The following is an 8,369-nucleotide window of genomic DNA, read 5'->3' on the forward strand; positions in this document are numbered from 1 at the left end:
CAGGCATGGAGGTTCATGACTATAAGCAAAACACTGGGGAGGTGGAGGTAGGAAGATCAGAATTCCAATGTCATCCTCATCCTGAGCTACATGACACCCTGTCTAAAAAGAAAAGAAACAAAAAACATATGAAGGTAACTGTTGCGGTAAATCTCTTGCCCAAAGGGAGTCCATAGAAGAAAAGACACAAGACAATAAATATCAAATGAATGCTACATGCCTAGATTGGGCAGATTTACCATTAAACTACACTATTCCCCAGCTATGAGAGCTCTTAACAACTTGCAGTTTCCTAGGTCAAGGTCTTCTTCATCCTCTCTGGTTCCACCAACTGCCAACTCTCCTAACTCTAATGGCTCTCCTCCTCTTATCCTCTTTCCCTGCCTCTGGCTCCTCCCACTCCTCTTCCACTGCCCAATCACTGGCTGTAGCCTTTATTTAATAAATTTGATTGGACAGAAGGTTTATAAGATTCACTCCTCCTTCGCAGCCCCTCCCAGGAGTGGAATTACCATGACAACAAGAGGCTAGGGCTATCCACCACAGGTATCGTATATACTATGAGAGATATTTACAGATTTATGTGTTATAAGGATTTTGTACCTAGAATATATAAAGATCTGAAGAGGTGACTCAGTTATTAACAGCACTTGCAGGCGACCTGAGCTTGGTCCCCATGATGTCTCCCAACAACCTGTAAGTCTGGCTTCAGGAGATCCAACACCTTGTTCTAGACTGCACAGGCACTGACTACACATGGTACACGTATATGCATGTAGCCACACACTCATATACCAAAAAGAAAATAAGTTGTTTTTTTTAAATGATCTCACTTTATTAGTTTTTAAGTCAAATGAATCACTCAGAATAAGCCAAAGGTTTTTGTAGGAGTTTCAGGAACAGTGATATTCCAATGACTGGAGAAGTGCATGGAAACATGCTCCTGACAAGTGGGAATGTTCATAGCATCTAGGAGCTGGCTCTACTGGTGGCAAGACATGGGGTAGGGTTGGCTTGCTGTCCTAGAATCTAATGTCTACATCAAATCTCTGAGTAGCTGATACTGCAAGAACAGCACTTGTCTGTAGTGTATTCATTGCTGGTAGCCATGTTGATCTGGCTCAAAATCCCTGCCTTTCTCAGAGCATGTTGTCACTGAGTCATTGGATCCTCATTCACACATTGGATAAACTTGTTCCCAAGACCGCTCTTTCTTGTCTGCCTGACTGCCTCTTTGCATCCTTCCTATAGCCGAACTGTATCCTGAGTGACAGAAAGTGGTCCAGCTCTTGGCCTGCTGCTCCTGATGGATTGCATTGTACGTAGCTGGGACTGAATACTTGCCGTCTTCTGATCTGGAAATATAAAGCTATATCCTATCGCCCTGTCATGTCTTATAAAGAACAGAAAGAGAAGTGAAAACGTTTTTTCCACAACGTTTACGAGAAGTCCATAGCGGGGACTTGTAAAAGACAGCACACAACCACAGTAGCCAAGAAAGAGAGGGAAGTGTGGTTTTCTGAGCTTTGCTGAATAGAAGGAATTTCTCTTGTGGGGCAACTTGCTTGGAAATAGAAAGAGGTACAGCTGAAACATGTGATTCTCATTACCAGCTACAGCCTTTCAGACAGGACACAGAAATAATTGGACGCATTTCTATTTTAATTATAGCTCTTCGGCGTTTAAAGAAATGACCAGTGGAAACCTGCAAGCCACTACAAAGCTCCATTTCAGAGTCCCTGGATTTCAGCCTGGCATGGATTTCCTTCATCAGGGCCTTGGTCACAAGCCACAATTGATGCTTGTTGTTACAGACGTAAAGTTTTCACCCAATCAAAGACGAACCCATGTATTTCTTTGTGTGTTGCTGGCTTTTCCAGTTCTCTTCTTGCTCATTATGTTTATCCTTTCAGGGCATATAGGGACTTTTTATATCTTCCCAAGCTCTCCCCTAACAAAGGAATAGGAGACAGAAACCTCGTGATGAGAGAAAGTGGAGTACAGAGCACACAGTATCCCCTTGTGACTGTTCAGTGCCCAGAATGGCTCCCCAACTTGTCTAGAGTTCTAGGCTCAGGAACAGCCATGAATCTTGAGAAGTGCTTCAGATCATGGCACTGGCTCCTGGAAAGGCCAGCGGTGCAGCAACAGTGAGAGAACTCCTGTACCTGAACTTTACTGAAGCCCAGTCTCCTCAACTGTCTTCCTATCCGTGGCAACAGAGAAGAAGGTACAACACAGTTCCACTTGTGAATCACAGCAGCCTGGGGCATTCCTTTGGTCTTTTAAAGGCTGTCAGAGTGAACCAGTATGAAGTAAAGATGTAGTTTATTAAAAGAAACAGAGAGCCGCTGTAGCGAGCCCAGACACCCATGAGGCTCCTGTCACTGGACACCCTGAAGACAGATTACACAAAGCAAGAGTGGAGGTTGCTTTTCTTTGGAAGCCCAATAAATAAACATAAGTACAATCTGTGCCATAGCCACAATTCCCAGTATAAAATAAGGACTCAGACGAAAGCAGAACGTGCTCCAGCTCCACGTTTGGCTTGCTTTGATGTGCCCCGCATTCATGTGTCTTCCTCACACTAGTTCCACAGTTCTTTAAAAAGCCATCTTAGTACATGCTCTACTTCCATTTCTGTTGCTGTGACAGACTCTGACAAAAAGCAGTTATTTGGGTTCCAGTTCCACATTATAGTCTATCATTTCGAGGAATTCAAGGCAGGGACTCAGGCAGCCAGTCATTTCACATTCACATTTGGAGAACAGAAACAAATGCTTCCATGCTGTATTCTTGTTTGCTCTTGGCTAGCTCTCTCCACTCTTTTTTAAAGATTTATTTATGCGTTCCGTGTATATGATGCTCTGTTGCATATAAGCCTGCATGACAGGAGACAGCATCAGACAGAAGAGGTCACCAGATCTCATTATAGATGGTAGTGGGCCATCATGTGGTTGCTGGGAATTGAGCTCAGGACCACTGAAAGAACAGCCAGTGCTCTTAGATGCGGAGCCATCTCTCCAGCTCTCTCTTCACTCACATTTCAGAGCCCAGCTTATGAAAAGATCCCCCCCATATTTAGGGTGGGCTTTTGTACCCCAATTAACAATCAAAGCATTCACCCACAGACCACCTCTAGGGCAACCTTATATAGGCTGTTTCTCATTTAAACTTTCTTCTGGGTGACTGTACATTGTAGCAAGTTGATATTTTAAACTAACCATCACGGTGTGGAAATAGAATACTATTTAATTAGTTCCTTTATGTAAATATGTAAATATGTAAATGAAAGTGTGAAGTATGCTTGGACACACACATACATATATCAAGACACAAACAGTAAAGTATTGCTAGGTAGTAAAGCAAAATACCTCGATTTAAACTGTCATTGTTTTGCATTTAGTGTGTGTGTGTGTGTGTGTGTGTGTGTAGGTCAGAGGACAACCAATAGAAGTCAGTTCTTTCTTTATACCATGTGGGCACTGGGAATAAAACTCAAATCTTTGGGCTTGGCAGCAAGTCCCTTTACCCAAGTGAGTCACTAAACTAGCCCTTAATACCAAGATTATGTCATAATAATAACACAACAATTATATGCTATAGAAATACATATATAGAAAATACATGGATGATAAATATCAAAGGGATAATATCTGGAAATGATTTTCAAGAATTTTCAGCAACTAGAGAAGCAGCATCAAGTGTGAATGAGTGTGTGTCAGTGATTGCTGCAAATGGACTGTCTTGGAGCAAGGCGACCTTGCTATGTCATGCTTAGGAGTGGTTCCTGGGATCTGTGTGTGAACCCTCCAGCAAGTGTGACTGGTGTTGCCTTGTTATTTTGCTTTTCTTTCTTTCAGACATTCTCTAATAAAACTGAACACATGATGTGGGACATTCCACAGTGTTTTGAAAGAGGACATAAAACACAGTGATAGGGTCCCTCAACCAGCATCATCTCCTGGGTACGAGCTCTTGTACAGAGTGCACATGACCCACATTCATGAACACCGCCTCTCGTAAACCGACCACAGGAGAGGAGACACTAGTCTTTTCACTCTATGACAGCTCCTCTGGCCCTGTGTCCATTCTTTGTAATAGCTCTCTAGCAATGAGAACCACTTATGCATGAATGGGCCAAAGGTGTGCCATCACTGGTTGATAGTTGACAATCTGACATCACACACACAGGACTCATGGAGTGTGACTGAGTCTCTTTAGGAAGAAGAAAGGGACTCAGATTCTTCCCTCTCCAACCAGATCCTTAACGTACAGCCTGGCTGGGCATGGTGCAAAGGTGTCTTAGTTCCCCTTGGACCTACCTCATAGGACTGTGTATTTCTTTTCTTAAGAAAGATGAGAACCTCTGCCCTCGAGTGTGACTGATGCTCCATTGGAAAAAACTGATTTTCCTTTTCCAGCAGATTTGTTACAAATAGCTTTTTGGTTAGGGGTGTGGCTTTGTATCAACTTTCCCTTCTTGTTCTGGGATTTTGTCTTGTTTGAACTTTTGCAGGTCTTGTACATCCTGTCACGGTCTCTGTGAGTTCAGCTGAGCATCCATCCTGCGGTGTCCGGAAGACACTGTTTTCTTGGAGTTATCCACCACCTCTGGCTTTTATGACCTTCCTCTTTCTCCTCCTCCTCCTCTTCCTTTTCTTCCTCTCCCTCCTCCTCCTCCTCCTCCTTCCATATTGGTTCCTAAGTCTTCAGGGGAAGTTTTAATGAAGATATCCCATTTAGGGGTGATTGGTCTAAAGTCTCTCACTCTCAGCACATTGCCCAGTTATGAATTTCTGTGCTAATTATCATGTACTGCAAGAAGACACTTCTCGGATGTGGGTTGAACAATGCCCTAACCTATGAGTATGGCAGTATGTCATTAAAAGTCGTGTCTACTGCTTTGTTTCTTTAGCAGAATAATAGTAGTAGATTTTACCCAAGCCTATGACCTGTGTAGTCTCAGGTTCTTGGCCAAATTAGCGTGTCAGGTATGGATTTCATGTGGGCCTTAAATCCAAATTGAAGATGGTTGGTTACTTCCACAACATTTGTGACACGATTATACCAGTATATTTTTCAGGAAGGGCTGTTGTAGGTTAAAGGAGTTGTAGCTGGGTGATGCTGATGATTGTATTTCTCCTCTGGTAGTATGCAGAGCACCTTCCAGCACCGTGAATGCTTGTCAGGAGGAGTGATGCTTCTACTTGGGCACCAGCTTGTTTTTTCGTGATTGATGACATAAGAAAATTATATCTTTAGCATTAGGACTTCACCATCAGATTGTGTAGAGTAGCCACTAGCTTTGTAAATAATCTGTGCTGTTTCCTACTCCTGGCACCGAAACTTACTTGCATAAGATGTCCAGTTGGTGCATTTACCATTATGTGGTGACTCCATTTAACTTTCTTAATGTTTATATTTTAGAAAGCTTCTACAGCAATTGGTTTCTATATGGCTCTCCCTCTCTCCTCTCTCCTCTCTCTTCTCCTCTCCTCCTCTTTCCTCTCTCCTCTCTTCTCCTCTCTCCTCTCTCCTCTCTCCTCTCTCCTCTCTCCTCTCTCCTCTCTCCTCTCTCCTCTCTCCTCTCTCCTCTCTCCTCTCTCCTCTCTCCTCTCTCTCTCTCTTCTTTTACCTCCCTCCCTCCCTCCTCCCTCCCTCCCTCCCTCCCTCCCTCCTTCCCTCTCTTTTGTTTGTTTGAGGCAGGGTCTGCCTCACTATGTAGCTCTGCCTGTCCTGGAACTCACTATCTAGACTAGGCTGGCCTTGAACTCACAAAGAATTGCCTACCTCTGCCTTCCAAATGCTGGGATTAAAGGCATATACTACCATGTCTGGCTTCCATATGAGTTTCTAAAGGCCTTTAGTGCCAGTTGTCTTTCCACATATTCTTTCTTTTACCGTTTACCCATTCCCCTCCATATTTAATCTTCATATTCTACTTTCCCCCAGTCTGTCTCTCTATAACAGAACATTCTATTTCCTTTTACTTGGAAGATTTTTCTCCCTTCACCTGGTCCCTTACTAACTACGCAACCTCAGTGATTATTCTGATTGAATAACCACTAAAATAGATACCTAAAGCTTAAAAGTTAATACATGGAATATTTGTCTTTTGGGGTCTGGGTTACCTTACTCAGGATAACTCTTTTTATCTCTATCCATTTATATGCAAATGTCATTTTTAACAGCTGAATAATATCTCCTGTGTAAAGGTACCGCAGGTTCATTATCCATTCATCAGTTGATAGACATCAAAACTGTTTACAATTTCTGGCTATTTTGAATAGAGCAGCAATGAATATGAATGAGCATAGGAATATCTCTGTAGAGACAGAGTCCTTTGGGTATCTGCTCAAGAGTGGTATAGCTGAATTTTGTGGTAGATTGTTTTTTAACTTTCTGAGGAACTTTCACACAAATTTCCATAGTAGCTGTAGCAGTTTGCACTCTCACCAGAAATGAATAAGTGTCCCCTTCCCCTGAACTTCCCCTGAGTCCTCCCTGGCAGGCACCGTCCACTGTTTCTTTGATCTTAGTCATTCTGGGTTAAGATGAAATCTTAAAGTGGTTTTAATTTGCATCTCCTTGATGTCTAAAGATGTTGAGCATCTAAAGTGTTTCTCAGCCATTTGTCTTTCATCTGTTGAGAACATTATTTAGTTCTGTACCACATTCTTTTAAAGAGTTATTTGTTTTCTTGATGTTCAGGGTTTGCTGTTGTTTTAGTTCTTTATGTAGTCTAGAAAATAACCCTCTATAAGATGCATAATTGGTAAAGGTTCTTTTCCCCATCGTTTTGGCTGCTGCTTCACTCAAATAATGGCATCTTTTGTCTTACAGAAGCTTTTTATTTTTGTGACATCCCATGTATTAATTGTTGGTCTGAGTGCCTGTGCTATCAGTGTTCTGTGCGAACACTGATAGCTCCTGCCCTAATGAGTTCAAGACTATTCCCCACTTTCTCTTCTATCAGATTCAGGACATCTTGTCTTGAATTGAGATCCATTTGAGGTTGAGTTTTGTGCAGGATGATAGGTATGGATCTATTTGCATTTTTCTACATGAAGCCATCCAGTTTGGCCAGCATAATTTGTTGAAGAAGCTGTTTTTTTCTTCAATAAGTATTTCGGCTTCTTTGTCAAATATCAGGTGTCTATAGGTAGGTGGAATTATATCTGGGTGTTCAGTTTGACTTCATTGATCAATGTGTTTTTATGCCAATACCATGGTATTGTTTGTATTGCTACAATAATTCCATGGTATTGTTTTTATTACTATAGCTTTGGAGTAAAACTTGAAAATTGGGATATGATACCTCTAAGGATTTTTTTTTTTTATATTATTCAGGAGTGTTTTGTGTCTCCATATGAAACTTAAAACTATCCTTTCAAGATCTGTGAAGGAATTTTATGCATTGAATCTGTGGGTGGCTTTGGGTAGGATAGCTGTTTTTACAAAATTAATCCTACCAATCTTCTGATGTCTTGCTTCAGTGTCTTAACATTTGATTATACAAATCTTTTTCACTTGCTTGCTTAGAGTTGTTCTAAGATGAGGCTATTGTAAAAGGTGCTGTTCTCCTTACTTCTCTTTTAGTACTGATTTTTGTGTGTTAATTGTGTATCCTGATGCTTTACTGAGCATGTTTAACAGCTGTTGAAATTTTCTGTTGGGAACTGCAGGCTCTTTTATGCATAAAATCATATTATATGCAAATAAAGATATGTTGACTTCTTCATTTCCTATTCATATTCCTTTGATCTCCTTCCGCTGTCTTATTGCTCTAGCTAAGACTCCAAGTTACTATATTGAGGAAGTTTGAGAAGAGACATCCTTGTCTTATTCCTGATTTTAGTGGAAATGGTGGAGGTTTGTCTCTAGGTTGATATTGGCTGCAGCTTGCTGTAAATTGTCTTTATTATATTGAGGTATATCCCTTGTATCCTTAGTCTCTCCAAGACTTTTATCATGAAGAAGTGTTGGATTTTGTCAAAGGTCTCTGCAACTAATGAGATGATCATTTGTCTCTCCGTCTGTTTCTTTTGTGTGTGTGATGGATTACACTATAATTGTATTAGGATCAATATGTGATTTTAGTTACTATAGTAGTGGGTTTTTTTTGTTTGGGTTTTCTTTTCTGTTTATGAATTTGGTTGCCCTTGTCTTTGGTGCACAGATATTAAGAACTGCAATATCCTTCTGGTGGCTTTTTCATATGTAGTGTCCTTCCCTCTCTCTTCTGATTTTAATCAATGTCTATTTTGTCAGAAGCATCTACTTGCTTCTTGGTTATGTTTGATTGGAATATCTTTTTCTATCCTTTTACCCTGAGGTAATGTCTATTCTTGATGGTGAGATGTACT

This window comes from Arvicanthis niloticus, chromosome 14 (assembly GCF_011762505.2).
Source record: "Arvicanthis niloticus isolate mArvNil1 chromosome 14, mArvNil1.pat.X, whole genome shotgun sequence".
Taxonomy (NCBI): Eukaryota; Metazoa; Chordata; class Mammalia; order Rodentia; family Muridae; genus Arvicanthis; species Arvicanthis niloticus.